Raw genomic sequence first — 18,128 nt, forward strand, 5'->3', positions numbered from 1 at the left:
TAGGAAGTGGGTCGGTCTCAAAATAAATGAGTTGTTAGTTGTAGAATATTACTCTCGTCAGACTTGAACTTAACGAAAAAAGGAAAGGTTCATAGAATTTTCTTCCCCTTCCCCTTTCCCCGAACTAAATCGCCCTAAGACCATTACCATTAATTTGTATTTTCCCATCAACTAGCTAAAATTGATTAACCCTAGGATTAAGGATCCTTTTTTCTTTTTTCCTCTATGTGTATTTTACATACCACAGTAATTTGCTATAGAGAATTTCTAATTTCTATTAAATCAAAATAAGATAATATAAGATATTATATTATTGCTGGAAAAAATTGTTATTTGATTTGATACATTGTGATCCTTAACGTTGATGAATTAAGAAAAACGGAAAGAGAGGGATTCGAACCCTCGGTAAACAAAAGTCTACATAGCAGTTCCAATGCTACGCCTTGAACCGCTCGGCCATCTCTCCTACATAACTTATTATGGAAAATAAACTGAGTGAATAGCGAGTTTTCTTATTCCTGCAGTACAGGTACAACCGCAACCACTCGGGGGTTCCATAGTTCTATTGGAAAAATTCCTTTTGATCTAAGTGGAAGGATACAGGATTTTTTACTAGAAATTGCGCTCGCTATAAAATAAAAGTTTTAATTTGGGTTTTCCCGCAACTAAAGAAAAAGAAAATGGAAGAATTCTTCTTATTGCATAATAAAATAAAGAAACCTTAGAATTCCGTTTGCATAAGATACGCTACACCATACTATCGAAATCAAAAATAGGGTATGAGACAATTAATAACTTTGAAAACACGAAATAGTTGATAACATAAGTTGTTGTTCAGAAATAGGAAAGTGGAATGAAATCCAGTCTTAGTCAAATATTTCATATCTCTTCGTGTCCAAGCAGAAGGAAAAGGATACAATTTGAGCTGAGCGGAAAATCCATATCTCTCTTATCCATTTAAAGCATATGGATTTAGAGTAGAGCATATGGATCAATCTATTTATAATTATAAGAATCGAATGTGTTTGTTTTTATGTTATTTTGTGAAGGAATGAAAACAATTCTATATAGAATGGGTTGGGAATTATGCCTAGATCCCGTGGAAATGGAAATTTCATTGATAAGACCTCCTCAATTGTAGCCAATATTTTATTGCGAATAATTCCGACAACCTCAGGAGAAAAAAAGGCATTTACTTATTATAGAGATGGTGCGATTTGACTCTTTTTTTTGCTTTTTTTTAGCCCTACCTATACCTCAGTCTTACGAAAAAGAGAGGGGGGTTGGCATAGAGAGAACCAAATTTGTAAAGCAAACAAACCCACGCTTCGGGAAGGTGAGGCGAACTAACAATTCCTTCCGTCGTGTATCCTCGATTGATGCGGCTTCAGATACTTCAATTGTAGATTTGAGTATTGAGCGAAAGGTTACACCTACAGGATATGGTATGGTATGGATTACAGGCCAATCCTACTCTATTAGTATCCGTAGGCAGCATAGGGGAGAAAAGCACTACACCTAGAAATAGGAATCAACAAGAGAAAAACTTTGTTAGAAATTACCCCTTTCCTGATCGGTATCAGGGCTGGGAAGAATGGTTGGGATAACAAACAACCATCAGGTTTGTACTTTGGATACCCCTATAACCATCAAAGATCGTTGAAGTAGCTAATTCCTCTAAATAGGAGGCGTTGAGAACAAAGAAATTATTGGAGCTATCGTTTTCCTCTAGCATTAATAGAATTCATTGGTGTTAAGAAAAACCTCTTGTGGGAAGGTTGGCTAGAGATTTCTTGGAAAAATACCAGCCCCTTTCGGTTCATAATGAGACGGGACTAATTCTATTTTGATTCTATAGATTATTTCGCTTAGTACTATTATGTACAGAAGGGAGGAGCCGTATGAGATGAAAACCTCATGTACGGTTTTGGAACGGAGATTTTTTGAATAGAATGAACGACCGTAACGGATGTTGGCTCAATCCGAAGGAAATTATGCGGAAGCTTTGCAAAATTATTATGAAGCTACGCGACTAGAAATCGATCCCTATGATCGAAGTTATATACTCTATAACATAGGCCTTATACACACAAGCAATGGAGAGCATACAAAGGCTTTGGAATATTATTTCCGGGCACTAGAACGAAACCCCTTCTTACCGCAAGCTTTTAATAATATGGCCGTGATCTGTCATTACGTGCGACTATCTCCACTATAGAAAGAAAAAAAAAAAAGAGAGGATCAAATTTTCTAGTAAATACTAGAAAAAAAGGGCTTTCTACATAGGGATCGTAAAAACAACGATTTTTCCCTATCAGCTGTAGGAAGGAAGGACACTTCACGAGAATCAAAAAACGAAGAAAGTATGGCCTATACTACTACTCTATGGATAAAGTTTCTCAAATTGATAGAGAAAGCACCGTAAAGATCAATTAGTGAGCGACTGGGTCGATACAACTAAAAAAAACTGCTTACTTATCCCATGATATGGGGCAAAATTTAGGAATCCGCTTATGTAATAGAGCCGATCCACTAAGGGATTAAGCAGCGGTGTAGTATCAGATCCCAAAGATAGTAAGTTCTTTTTTCTTTCTTATGGAAAAAAGTCTTTTTCAAGGATTCTATAGAGATTTCATATATGAAACCGGGATAGTTACCTCTCAGAAAATTTGAACGAAGGCTCTATATCTATCTATGCTTCATTCTTCTGAAGGTGGGAAAAAAGATCAAACTGATTATTGATAAAAATTAGGGTTTGAAACTTAGGTAATTAATTTCTTCTGCTTAACCCAAGAACAAATTGGATCGATTTTTGATAAATCGAATTCAGTTAAGATAGGGGAAATTCAGATAGCAATTTCTGAGCCGTATGAGGTAGGAAACTCTCAAGTACGGTTCTAAGGGAAGGAACTTCCTATTCCGACCGAGGAGAACAGGCCATTCTACAGGGTGATTCGGAAATTGCGGAAGCTTGGTTTGATCAAGCTGCTGAATATTGGAAACAAGCTATAGCGCTTACTCCGGGAAATTATATTGAAGCACAGAACTGGTTGAAGATTACGAAGCGCTTTGAATTTGAATAAGACCATGCTCCTTCTTTTTCATAAAATGGGTGGTTTGGTTGTTGATCCATTAATCAAATAAATTAGGTCGTAAGATCGAATCAAGAATTTCATTATATCCATTTCTTATACCTTCTATTTTATATGATATTTCATAAGAATAAACCATAGGGATAGGGTCTAGAATAGAAGTAATAAAGTGAATAAAAAGAGGGGGCAATCTAAATATTGCTAATATATTAGGACCATCTTATTAATAATTCTAATGAGTTATCTTGGAATTTAGAATCAAATAAAAAACCCTATATTATGCTCAAGGAAAGTAGATATAGATAGGAGCTTATGCCCTCAAAAAAAATACACTAGTTTCTTAAATTAAAAATAAAAAAGATTTTTTTCTTACGTCGAGAAATATTTGTTTTTCAAGATAAACAATGTCCGTTAGGCACCTAATCTTTATGTCATAATAGACCCGAACACTTGCCTCGGATTGACTTCAATATATAATTGCTCCAGTGAATAACTAAAAAAAAAATAGAAGGATGGTAGATAGTAAAGAAAAGAACTAATCACAATATCTATCTTTCAAAATCTATCTTTCAAAATCTATCTTTCAAAATATATATCTTTCAAAGATTCACTAAAAAGACAGTTGGCGGGTCTCTTTGTATGTCTTGTCCGGAAAGAGGAGGACTTAATGATTATTCGTTCGCCGGAACCAGAAGTAAAAATTGTTGTGGATAGGGATCCTGTAAAAACATCTTTTGAGGAATGGGCCAGACCCGGCCATTTCTCAAGAACACTAGCTAAGGGCCCTGATACTACCACTTGGATCTGGAACCTACATGCTGATGCTCACGATTTCGATAGTCATACTGGTGATTTGGAGGAGATTTCTCGAAAAGTCTTTAGTGCTCATTTCGGGCAACTTTCCATTATCTTTCTTTGGTTGAGTGGCATGTACTTTCATGGCGCCCGTTTTTCCAATTATGAAGCATGGCTAAGTGATCCTACTCACATTGGACCCAGTGCTCAGGTAGTTTGGCCTATAGTAGGGCAAGAAATATTGAATGGTGATGTAGGCGGGGGTTTCCGAGGAATCCAAATAACCTCTGGTTTTTTTCAGCTTTGGCGAGCATCTGGAATAACTAGTGAATTACAACTCTATTGTACTGCAATTGGTGCATTGATTTTTGCAGCGTTAATGCTTTTTGCTGGTTGGTTCCATTATCACAAAGCCGCTCCCAAATTGGCCTGGTTCCAAGATGTAGAATCCATGTTGAATCACCACTTAGCGGGATTATTAGGACTTGGGTCTCTTTCTTGGGCGGGGCACCAAATTCATGTATCTTTACCAATTAACCAATTTCTTGACGCTGGGGTGGATCCTAAAGAGATACCACTTCCTCATGAATTTATCTTGAATCGGGACCTTTTGGCTCAACTTTATCCTAGTTTTGCCGAAGGAGCAACCCCTTTTTTCACTTTAAATTGGTCCAAATACGCAGAATTTCTGACTTTTCGCGGAGGACTAGATCCAGTAACCGGTGGTCTCTGGCTGACCGATATTGCGCACCATCATTTAGCTATTGCTATTCTTTTCCTAATCGCAGGTCATATGTATAGGACCAATTGGGGTATTGGCCATGGACTTAAAGATATTTTGGAGGCTCACAAGGGCCCATTTACAGGACAAGGCCATAAGGGTCTTTATGAAATCTTAACAACGTCATGGCATGCTCAATTATCTCTTAACCTAGCTATGCTAGGCTCTACAACCATTGTTGTAGCTCATCATATGTATTCTATGCCTCCCTATCCATACCTAGCTACTGACTATGGTACACAACTTTCCTTGTTCACACACCACATGTGGATTGGCGGATTTCTAATAGTCGGTGCTGCTGCACATGCAGCAATTTTTATGGTAAGAGACTATGATCCAACTACTCGATACAACGATCTATTAGATCGCGTCCTTAGACACCGCGATGCAATCATATCCCACCTTAACTGGGTATGTATATTTCTAGGTTTTCACAGTTTTGGCTTGTACATTCATAATGATACCATGAGTGCTTTAGGCCGTCCACAAGATATGTTTTCGGATACTGCCATACAATTACAACCTATCTTTGCTCAATGGGTACAAAATATCCATGCTACTGCGCCTGGCGTAACAGCTCCTGGTGCAACAACAAGTACTAGCTTAACGTGGGGAGGCGGCGAGTTAGTAGCAGTAGGTGGCAAAGTGGCTTTGTTACCTATTCCATTAGGAACCGCAGATTTTTTAGTCCATCACATTCATGCATTTACCATACATGTGACTGTATTAATACTTTTGAAAGGTGTTTTATTTGCTCGGAGTTCCCGTTTGATACCCGATAAAGCAAATCTAGGTTTTCGCTTTCCTTGCGATGGGCCTGGCCGAGGGGGAACATGTCAAGTATCCGCCTGGGATCATGTTTTCTTAGGTTTATTCTGGATGTACAATGCAATTTCGGTAGTCATTTTCCATTTCAGTTGGAAAATGCAGTCGGATGTTTGGGGTACTATAAGTGATCAAGGGGTGGTAACTCATATTACAGGGGGAAACTTTGCACAGAGTTCCATTACGATTAATGGGTGGCTTCGAGATTTCTTGTGGGCACAGGCATCGCAAGTCATTCAGTCTTATGGTTCTTCATTATCTGCATATGGTCTTTTTTTCTTAGGTGCTCATTTTGTCTGGGCCTTCAGTTTAATGTTTTTATTCAGCGGCCGTGGTTATTGGCAAGAACTCATTGAATCTATCGTTTGGGCTCATAACAAATTAAAAGTTGCTCCTGCTACTCAGCCTAGAGCCTTGAGCATTATACAAGGACGCGCTGTAGGAGTAACCCATTACCTTCTGGGTGGAATTGCCACGACATGGGCATTCTTCTTAGCGAGAATTATTGCAGTAGGATAGTGGCTAGGAGGATTTGAAAGGCATTATGGAATTAAGATTTCCCAGGTTTAGCCAAGGCTTAGCTCAGGACCCCACTACTCGTCGTATTTGGTTTGGTATTGCTACCGCACATGATTTCGAAAGTCATGATGATATTACTGAAGAACGTCTTTATCAGAACATTTTTGCTTCTCACTTTGGGCAATTAGCAATAATCTTTCTATGGACGTCCGGAAATCTGTTTCATGTAGCTTGGCAAGGAAATTTTGAATCATGGATACAGGATCCTTTACACGTAAGACCTATTGCTCATGCGATTTGGGATCCTCATTTTGGTCAACCCGCTGTGGAAGCCTTTACTCGAGGAGGTGCTGCTGGTCCAGTGAATATTGCTTATTCTGGAGTTTATCAGTGGTGGTATACAATAGGATTACGCACCAATGAGGATCTTTATACTGGAGCTCTTTTTCTATTATTTCTTTCTACGCTGTCCTTAATAGCGGGTTGGTTACATCTACAACCCAAATGGAAACCAAGCCTTTCGTGGTTCAAAAACGCGGAATCTCGTCTCAATCATCATTTGTCAGGACTTTTCGGGGTAAGTTCTTTGGCTTGGACAGGACATTTAGTTCATGTTGCTATTCCCGCATCCAGGGGGGAGTACGTTCGATGGAATAATTTCTTAGATGTATTACCCTATCCCCAGGGGTTGGGACCCCTTTTGACGGGTCAATGGAATCTTTATGCCCAAAACCCTGATTCGAGTAATCATTTATTTGGTACCGCTCAAGGAGCGGGAACTGCCATTCTAACTCTTCTTGGGGGATTCCATCCACAAACACAAAGTTTGTGGCTGACCGATATGGCTCACCATCATTTAGCTATTGCATTTATTTTTCTCATTGCCGGTCACATGTATCGAACTAACTTCGGAATTGGGCACAGTATTAAAGATCTTTTAGAAGCGCATACTCCTCCGGGGGGTCGATTAGGGCGTGGGCATAAGGGCCTTTATGACACAATCAACAATTCGATTCATTTTCAGTTAGGTCTTGCTCTAGCTTCTTTAGGGGTTATTACTTCCTTAGTAGCTCAACATATGTACTCTTTACCTCCTTATGCATTCATAGCACAAGACTTTACTACTCAAGCTGCTTTATATACTCATCACCAATATATTGCAGGGTTCATCATGACAGGGGCTTTTGCTCATGGAGCTATTTTTTTCATTAGGGATTACAATCCGGAACAGAATGAGGATAATGTATTGGCAAGAATGTTAGACCATAAAGAAGCTATCATATCTCATTTAAGTTGGGCTAGCCTCTTTCTAGGATTCCATACCTTGGGCCTTTATGTTCATAACGACGTCATGCTTGCTTTTGGTACTCCAGAAAAGCAAATCTTGATCGAACCTATATTTGCCCAATGGATACAATCTGCTCATGGCAAGACGACATATGGGTTCGATATACTCTTATCTTCAACGAATGGCCCCGCTTTCAATGCGGGTCGAAGCCTATGGTTGCCCGGATGGTTGAATGCTGTTAATGAGAATAGTAATTCGCTTTTCTTAACAATAGGACCTGGGGATTTCTTGGTTCATCATGCTATTGCTCTAGGTTTGCATACAACTACATTGATTTTAGTAAAGGGCGCTTTAGATGCACGCGGTTCCAAATTAATGCCAGATAAAAAGGATTTTGGATATAGTTTTCCTTGTGACGGCCCAGGGCGCGGCGGTACTTGTGATATTTCTGCTTGGGACGCATTTTATTTGGCAGTTTTCTGGATGTTAAATACCATTGGGTGGGTTACTTTTTATTGGCATTGGAAACATATCACATTATGGCAGGGCAACGTTTCACAATTTAATGAATCCTCCACTTATTTGATGGGATGGTTAAGAGATTACCTATGGTTAAACTCTTCACAACTTATCAATGGATATAATCCTTTTGGGATGAATAGTTTATCGGTATGGGCGTGGATGTTCTTATTTGGACATCTTGTTTGGGCTACTGGATTTATGTTCTTAATTTCCTGGCGGGGGTATTGGCAGGAATTAATTGAGACTTTAGCATGGGCTCATGAACGCACACCTTTAGCTAATTTAATTCGCTGGAGAGATAAGCCCGTGGCTCTTTCCATTGTGCAAGCAAGATTGGTTGGATTAGCTCACTTTTCCGTGGGTTATATATTCACTTATGCAGCTTTCTTGATTGCCTCAACATCAGGCAAGTTTGGTTAATTTAGTTTGTTTTTTTGTACTGTATCAGCACCTAGTTCATTACTCTTGATAGAGAGGGAGGATCTGCCTTTTTAGATTTCTTTTTCTATTTATTTTTCCATCTAGGATTAGAACCGTATACTTGGTAATAATAGCAACGACACATTATGGCAAAAAAAAGTTTGATTCAGAGGGAGAAGAAGCGGCAGAAATTAGAACAGAAATATCATTTGATTCGTCAATCTTTAAAAAAAAAGATAAGAAGCAAAGTTTCTCCCTTGAGTTTGAGTGAAAAAACGAAAATGCGAGAAAAATTGCAATCCCTACCGCGTAATAGTGCACCTACACGCCTTCATCGACGTTGTTTTTTGACCGGAAGACCTAGAGCTAACTATCGACATTTTGGGCTATCCGGACACGTACTTCGAGAAATGGTTTATGAATGTTTGTTACCGGGTGCAACAAGATCCAGTTGGTAAGGATAAAATACCCTTTCGTATTTGTATGGATTTCTGGAATTGATAATCATAGAGGAGCCCTCTTTACCATTCTGTATAAATGGACTATTCTATTTGTATAGATATTGGTAGAGGGGCGTATCCAACCCTCTTTTATCCACTAGTTACCCCTCTTTAGTTTAAGAGTATAGAGCAGTTTGGTAGCTCATAAGGCTCATAACCTTGGGGTTGCGGGTTCGATTCCCACTACCGCCTCCATACTCCTTCTTTATGATATATGCATGATATAATATATACATCATGCATTTGTATCTGGATTTTTTGATTTCCTAAAAGAGTTTTGGTCTAACAGTTTTTTCTCGGAAGAAGCAAAAAAATAAAAGAAAGAATAAAATATGAAAGAAAAGCGTCCATTGTCTAATGGATAGGACAGAGGTCTTCTAAACCTTTGGTATAGGTTCAAATCCTATTGGACGCAATCTTATTTCTATCTATTCTTTAAATAACTATACTAAACTAAAAACAAAGAAAACTTTTTTGCATGATTCAAATGAAAAAGCTTTCTCAACGATTCCTATTCTACTAACAAGAGTAGACATGCAAAATTTATTTGTTACTGAAGAGAAAACCGTTCCAGCTGTTCCTGAATAGCTTCCTTCAAAAGGATTTCCGCTTGCTCGGTGAATGTCTTGCTAGAAGATATAATTTCTTGGAATTGAGGTTTAGTATCTTTTAGATGTTTACGTAACTCATCCAGAAATTTATTTACCTGTTCAATTTCTAACGAATCAAGATATCCTCTTGTTCCGGTATAAATAGTAGCTATCTGCTCTTCCACTGGGAGAGGATTTGCCTGGGATTGTTTAAGCAATTCCCTTAATCGTCGACCCCTTGCCAATTGATTCTGACTTGTTTTATCGAGAGCAGAGGCGAATTGTGCAAAGGCTTGTAACTCTGCGAATTGCGCTAGTTCCAATTTTGATTTGCCAGCTACTTGTTTCATGGCTTTAATTTGAGCCGCGGATCCTACTCTGGAAACAGAAATACCCACATTAATAGCGGGTCGAATTCCGGCATTGAATAGATCCGCAGATAAGAATATTTGTCCATCTGTAATGGAGATTACATTAGTAGGAATATAGGCGGAAACGTCTCCAGATTGAGTCTCAACTATTGGTAAAGCGGTCATACTTCCTTCGCCTAAAAGAGAATTTAATTTAGCGGCTCTTTCTAAAAGGCGTGAATGCAAATAAAAAACATCCCCTGGATAAGCCTCACGTCCGGGAGGTCTTCTTAATAGAAGGGACATTTGGCGATAAGCTTGTGCCTGTTTGGAGAGATCATCATAAATTATTAAAGTATGCCGTTCGCGGTACATAAAATACTCAGCCAGGGCTGCTCCCGTATAAGGAGCGAGGTATTGTAATGTAGCAGGTGAATCCGCCATTTCAGCTACTACAATAGTGTATTCCATGGCCCCCTCCTCATGGAAAGTAGTTACTACTTGAGCTACGGAGGATGCTCTTTGACCGATAGCTACATAAACACATATTACACCTTGCCCTTTTTGATTGAGAATTGTATCTGTGGCTACTGCTGTTTTGCCAGTCTGTCTGTCCCCAATAATTAACTCTCGCTGACCGCGCCCTATAGGGATCATCGAATCGATAGCAATAAGCCCTGTTTGAAGAGGTTCGTATACGGAACGCCTGGAAATTATACTTGGAGCAGGAGATTCAATTAAGCGAGATTCGGAAGCTATAATTTCGCCTTTCCCATCAATAGGTTTAGCCAGAGCATTTACAACACGACCCAAGTAAGCCTCACTCACGGGTATCTGAGCAATTCTTCCTGTTGCTTTTACAAAACTTCCCTCTTGTATCATCAACCCATCGCCCATTAATACAATCCCAACATTTTTGGATTCCAAATTCAGAGCAATACCCCTAGTACCTTCTGCAAATTCGACTAATTCACCTGACATTATTTCACCAAGACCTATAATACGAGCAATCCCATCCCCCACTTGAACTACGCGACCTATATTCTCAATCCCTACTTTCCTATTATATTGTTCAATACGTTCGCGGAGAATTTTATGAATTTCGTCGACTCGAAGGGTTGCCATTAGTGTTTCTTGACTCTTTTTTCGGAAGCAAGGGGAAAAATAATGCCTAAATTCTAAACGAAAGTAGAAGTTCAAGGCCTAATTAATTTAATTATTTCTTCCATTCCAGGGACCCGAGAATGCCAATATTAGCACGAATCGTACGGAAATGTAACTCGGTATTCAAACAACTATTCAGAGTTCCTAGAGCTCCTTGTACGGCCTGTTGGAAAACCCGCTGTCGGACCTGATTCATTGCCCTTTGTTTTTCAAAATAAAGGGTTTCGTTTTTAGACTTTTCCAATTGTTCCAAACTAATAGAAGTAGCATTAATCAAATTTGCTTTTTCTCGTTCTATCTCAGAGTATCCATTCATTCGATACTCATCCGCTTCTAGTTCGACTTTCTGTAATCGAATCCGAGCTTTTTCGAGTTGCTCAATGGTCCCTCTACGCAATTCTTCTGAATTTCGAATAGTACTCAAGATCCTCTGTTTTCGATTATCTAATAAATCTTTTAATGAAAGTAGATTATTTTGTAAGTTTACAACTTTTATGATCTCTTCCCGAACCAAACATGAATCTTTCGATTCATTTGGCTCTCACGCTCCTTTTTTTTTTTCTATAGCTATTTCCATATCTTTTTTTTAAGTAATGAGCCTATCCTCTATCTTCTTTTTTATGTTTATATTTCAATATACCGAAACCTATATAAGACTAGATAAATATTAAGAGGACTCTTCCGCCTAGATAAAAATATATCATGGTCAGCAAAGTTGTTTCTTTATTTTTATTTGCCCTCTAGTTAATAATTTCAATTTCATTAAGAAAAACTAACTAAATAAATGGAAAATGAAAATTAATAGAATTCTTTTTTATTTTTTTTTTCTTCAAATCCAAAAAATTTCTCTTTTTTATACATAGGTCGTCGATTCGGCATTGGTTAAAAAAGGGCAGGGTGCCCCCTTTTTTTTCTAGTAAATAGTTCAAACCATTTTATCGATATGAGTGTTCTATATCAGATAAATTTTACATTAGCTATTTCCCGTTTAAATTGGTACTAATACTAATATAGTTGTAGAAAGAGTACCTCTTTTTGCCTGGACTTCAAGCAGTTTAGCTTTAACCGTGTTAATGGTCTCACATTCTTGGTTTATAGAGAATCAAAGTTGATTTACCAATGAGTCGCGAAATGCTATGGTTCTTCCATATGATTTCTGAATTTATTCAGAAGTAATTCGTCGAGATCGTGCACCCTTTTCTTATTTATCCGAAAAATACTAAAAAATATTATAAAGTGCAGCCGGATAGATCCAATCTATTCTTGAAATAGACAACTCGCACACACTCCCTTTCCAAAAAAAATCAAAACACCAACCACTACAGTTAGATTTATTAGATTTGTTGCTAAAATATCGGTATTAAGCCCGAAACTGCCAGCGGATGGCCAGTGAGCTAAAAAAACGAAAGAATGGGTTACATTTTTCATATGCTCTCCTCTTATAGATAGGACGAACAAAGAACAAAGTTTTTCGATCACTTACTTCGCTCGCCCTTTTTTGATCGGTTTTTTTAATGCAAATAGATTCAATCTAGTAATTTCTTTTAGATTAAGTCTTACGTCTTGTTTGACCGGTGAAAGACTTCCTTTGTTGAAATGTTCTGTTCCCAAAATTCCTAAAATAAAAGGAAAAAACTTTCCACTTTCCTAAACTAAGGACGGGAAATAAGAAGGTGAGCATATCTTCTAAATTAATAATACTCAACTCAGCCCTTCCTAGAATGGGGTATTATCTGTCCCGATAAATAGATAATTCCAGGAGTAATAAATAGGAGTAAATTAAATAAAGTATTGATATAATTGGAATTGTGGAAGCAAATACCAATTTACTAAAAAAAGAAAAAAGTATCTAATCGAAATCGAAAGAATTTTTTTTTTAAGATTAAACAAAAGGGTTCGCAAATAAAAGCGCTAGTGCCACAACTAGTCCATAAATTGTTAAAGCTTCCATAAAAGCTAGACTAAGCAATAAAGTACCTCGTATTTTACCTTCTGCTTCTGGCTGTCTCGCAATACCTTCTACAGCTTGTCCTGCAGCAGTACCTTGACCAACTCCAGGTCCAATAGAAGCAAGCCCTACGGCCAATCCAGCAGCAATAACAGAAGCAGCAGCAATTAGTGGATTCATGGTGAGTAGTTCCTCGTGTCAAAAAAAAGAAATGGTTAAGGATACAATCAACCAATAAATTCTTACTTCTAAGCTCTATTGGGGAGAAGTAAAGTAACTAAAAAGTACAAATTGAAATCAAATTGAAATGATAATGTGAATTGTCCGAACTACATAGAAGGGAATTCCATATCCATATATCGGATTAGATAATGAATCTAACCTAGGAATATATAATATAATATCCTATATATATACATTTGTTTCTTCTATTTTGTTTGCATATTTTCTCATTTTCTATTGAATCGGATTCTAAAATCATTGCTTAAAGTGGAAACCTGCATAAAAGAGGACTCCACTTATAGACATTAAGGATATTATAGTATAGATCTAGCCTGACTCCACCCTCCTTAATGCATATATACTTTGAAAATTCCATAATATAGTCTATTCTATTCTCTCTCCTACAACTCTAGGCTATATATTCATACGCATTTCTAACTATTTTTTTGCAACCAAGCAGATTATCTGGAACCATGCATGAATTGAGCTAAGCTGCAAAAAAAAAAAATACTATTTCCAAAAAGAGTCAATTCAATGATGACCCTCCATGGATTCACCTATATAGGCTGCGGCTAATGTTGCAAAAATAAGAGCTTGAATACCGCTTGTAAATAATCCAAGAAACATGACCGGTATAGGGATTACTAAGGGGACTAAAGAAACAAGAACAACAACGACTAATTCATCCGCCAATATATTCCCGAAAAGTCGAAAGCTAAGCGATAATGGTTTTGTGAAATCTTCTAGGATGTTAATTGGTAAAAGGATTGGAGTTGGTTTAATATATTTCTCGAAATAGCTCAATCCTTTTTTGCTAAGACCAGCATAAAAATATGCCGCTGACGTGAGTAAAGCTAAAGCAACAGTAGTATTTATATCATTCGTGGGCGCTGCTAATTCCCCATGGGGTAACTCTATAATTTTCCAAGGTAAAAGAGCACCCGACCAATTCGAAACAAAAATAAAAAGGAACATAGTTCCAATAAAGGGAACCCAGGGACCATATTCTTCTCCAATCTGAGTTTTGCTCAAGTCTCGAATAAACTCAAGGACATATTCAAAAAAATTCTGACCGTCGGTCGGGATGGTTTGTGGATTCCGAACAGCTATGACAACTGAACCTAGCAAGATAGTAATTACGACCCAAGAAGTGATGAGTACTTGGGCATGAATTTGGAAACCTCCTATTTGCCAATAGAAGTGTTGGCCTACTTCTACACCCGATATATCGTATAACCCCTTGAGTGTTTTAATGGAACAAGGTATAATATTCATATTGTCCTCTGATAAAAATTGAACTTCAAAAAAGGAATTCTTTTGATTCAACCATCTCTTTCTCAACTCAGCAACTTGAAGTATTAATCTTATATTTAGGATACCAAGAAAGCACATCAGATCATAATATATATCAATACCCTCTAATATATCAATATTCCCCTTCTTTTTTCTATGCAAAAAAAATTCTATGCAAAAAAAAAGATATAGTAAAGTAAGTGATTCCATAAATTTACGCAGTTGCCCAAGAATTCACTATATATTCTTAATCAACGATTTCTTATATAGAGAGAACGGCCCTCACAAATTGAAAATACTAATTTGTTAAGAATCAATCGAATTGAAGTCATAGTGTCATCGTTGGCTGGAATCGATATATTCGCGAGATCCGGGTCACAATTTGTATCGACTAAAGAAATAGTAGGAATCCCCAAAATGGCACATTCCCGAAGAGCTATATACTCTTTTTGCTGATCAAGGACGATCACAATGTCTGGCAATCTCGTCATATATTTGATCCCGCCGAGATACCTTTGCAAAGTAGATAATTTTCTCTTCAAGATTGCCACATCTCTTTTTGGGAGATGGTGGAATTTTCCCATTTTTTCTTCTGCTCTTAAGTCTCTAAATTGAGAAAGTCTAGTTTTCGTAATCGACCAATTCGTTAACATACCACTGAACCACTTTTTATTAACATAATGACAACGAGCCCTTATTGCAGCTGATGCTACTAAATCTGTTGCTCTTTTTTTGGTACCAACAATTAAGAAACTTTTTCCCTGACTTGCTGCATCAAAAACTAAATCACAAGCTTCTGATAAAAAACGAGCCGTTCTAGCGAGATTTATAATATGAGTACCTTTACGCTTTGCCGAAATGTAAGGGGCCATTTTAGGATTCCATTTCTTAATACCATGACCAAAATGAACTCCTGCTTCTATCATCTCTTTCAAATTAATGTTCCAATATCTTCTTGTCATTTTTTCCACACTTCCTTTTTTTTAATCCTACCATTCCATTACGGAATTTAGTTCTTTTTGAAGATTAAGAAAGATCCGAAATAGCTTGAAATAAATAATAATTGTTCCGAGAGAACCTTGTACTAAGATAAGAGTTGGCCATTGATACATGGTATAAACATAACCACCTTAATGAATTAACTGACTTGTTTTACTTATTAAAATAAAAATCTTAAAAATCTAAAATTTGACCTGTTAGTGTTCTAAGTTCAAAAGTCTAGTAAAGTAAAAAATATTTTTATGGGGGTTCTTATGTCTCATAAAAATTGTTTGTTACGTCAGAATCTGAAGAAACTAATTCTGTATGGAGAAACAAAAAATCTCTCATTTCCGACGCGAATAGATTTTTTTTTTTTATTTCGAAATAAAGGTTCTTGTCTTGTGGGGAACGATGCACAAATTTTTGGAATCCGGTACCAACAGGTATAATCCCCCCCAGAACTACGTTTTCTTTCAAGCCTTTCAACCAATCAATGCGACCTCGTAGGGCAGCTTTTGCTAAAACTCGAGCAGTTTCTTGAAAACTTGCTTCAGATATGAAACTTTGGGTATTCAGGGAAGCCCTTGTTATTCCCAATAAGATTGCCCGATAATAGATCGATTCATCCAAAGCTCGTCCTGCTCGTTCCGCTCGCAATAGTCCGATTAATTCCCCAGGCGAAAAAACATTAGACATTCCATCTTCGGAAACCCGCACTTTTGATGTTACTTGGCGTATAATAATCTCTATATGTCTATTATGGATCTGTACCCCTTGGGATCGATAAACCTTTTGGATTTTATTAACCAAAGAGATACGACTTTGGGCTATGGTTAGCTCAGCTCCAATCAAGAATCCCCAAGGGACCCCAAGAATTCTTGGTATACGCTCATTCCAATCCTCAATTCTCCTTTCGAGATTCGGGGATAATGAATCAATTGAACGCGCTTCAAAGATTTGTTCCACTTTTGGAAGACCTTGCGTTATGTCACTAGATCTCGATTTTTCATATATAAACGTAACTAACCTATCTCCCTTGTAAAGGATTTCTCCATAATGACCATTAACAGTTGCTCCTGTAGTGGCCAAATAAGGTTTAGCTGCTCTTATAACAAAGGAATTCATATTTACAATGAAAATTTGACCGGATTTTTTTATGTGCGATTTAAATAGACATACATTTTCACAAATAAATTGTCCAAGGTGAATTATTGCCAATGTCTCTTCCCAAGAATCATGATGGACAAAGTGACAATTCAAAAGGAATGGATCCAACATTATGTTACTATCGAAATTAGAAATCCTTTTATTTTCATCTATTAAAGAGTATTTAAGTTCTTGAAGTACTTGGAAGGTTTGTTTTAAATTGTCAACGAACAAATATTTTTTTAACAGGATTTTATTATGCGTTAGTAAATAGTAAGATGAAGAAAAATGCGATATACTAGCTACAATAGCGCCTAAGGGCCCAAAAATTTCTCGAATAGGAATTCTAGGATTCCATTCTTTTATCGCATTGGGATGTTTTGAATTCTTGAATAAACCAATTCGAGAACAGTTGGATGCCGACAAAATCATCAAAGAGTGGTATTCTTTATTTCGATTCAACAAAGTGCCAATAGCTTCTGGATGTTGGCTAAGTGATTCAATCTTCGCCTTGGAATAAAAAGAATTGATATTGGCGCGATCTAACCTATTATGGGGAATCGGTCCTGCACTTGTCCTACCATACCTTTTTCGTGTATACGAAATAGTGGACTTGACTAACTCAATTCTTAGGAAATCGCGAATAAGATCATTTGCTCTTACCTCAACAAGGGAAGCACCAGCCTTTTCTTTTTCTTCTTGTTCCCAATTCACTACTAAGCAAGTTCTAACAAATTGACTATTTGTGTGATAAATTCTTTGAGTTAACTTGCTATTTTCATGAGAAATAAAATTGACAAGTCGAATTTGGAGATTATTTTCTTCTTGCAAGAGATCCTGCGGGAAAAGTGTTGCTAAATTTCTTCCTTCGTCCATTTCATATGCCACTGTAGGGCGAACGGAAACAAAATACTTTTCCTTGCTCTTGAGAATTTTTTTCCGTTGAACATAGACCCAATTTTTCCTTTTTTTTGATTCCTTAGAATCTTTTTTTTGTCTTTCTGGCGGTATCAAACAGCCACCTAATATCTTATCCGCCTCTTCAGGAAAATGAATATCTCCGGAAAATATTTTGAGTTCCGTATGGCTTTTTTTTCTCTTCACTCGGACCAGTCCGCCTAGTCGACTTCTTGTATTTTTTGTGAGTTGTGTATTCACTCCAATAATACTATTGTCAAGTATCTTTAGGGATGAAGATCTCGGCAAGATATGAAGTTCTTGAAGAATGAAAAAAAACCGATCTACTTCTTTTTGGTATTTTAGACTAAATTCTTTTGTTCCTCGATGCTCAATCAAACCCTCTTTTTTTAAGATGGAATCTTCCTCTGGGCTCTCGTATTCGTCCTCTGAATCTTCTTCTGAGTCTTCCTCTAAAGTACCATATTTTTCCTCTGCGCTTTCCCCGGGGCTGCCATATTCGTCTTCTGAGTCTTCCTCTAGAGTTCCATATTCGTCCTCTTGGGTCCTATATTTGCTCTCTGGGCTCCCATATTCCTCTTCTGAGTCTTTCTCTAAAGTCCTATATTCGTTCTCTGGGTTCCCATATTCGTTTTCTGGGCTCCCATATTCGTCTTCTAGGGTTTCATATTCGTATTCGTCTTCTAGGATTCCATATTTAGATTCTTCTAGGGTTTCATATTCATATTCGTCCTCTCGGGTCCTGTATTCGTCTTCTAGGGTCTCATATTCCTC

This window comes from Triticum urartu, unplaced genomic scaffold, assembly GCF_056163025.1.
Source record: "Triticum urartu cultivar PI428250 unplaced genomic scaffold, HENAU_Tu73 scaffold1, whole genome shotgun sequence".
NCBI classification, from domain to species: domain Eukaryota; kingdom Viridiplantae; phylum Streptophyta; class Magnoliopsida; order Poales; family Poaceae; genus Triticum; species Triticum urartu.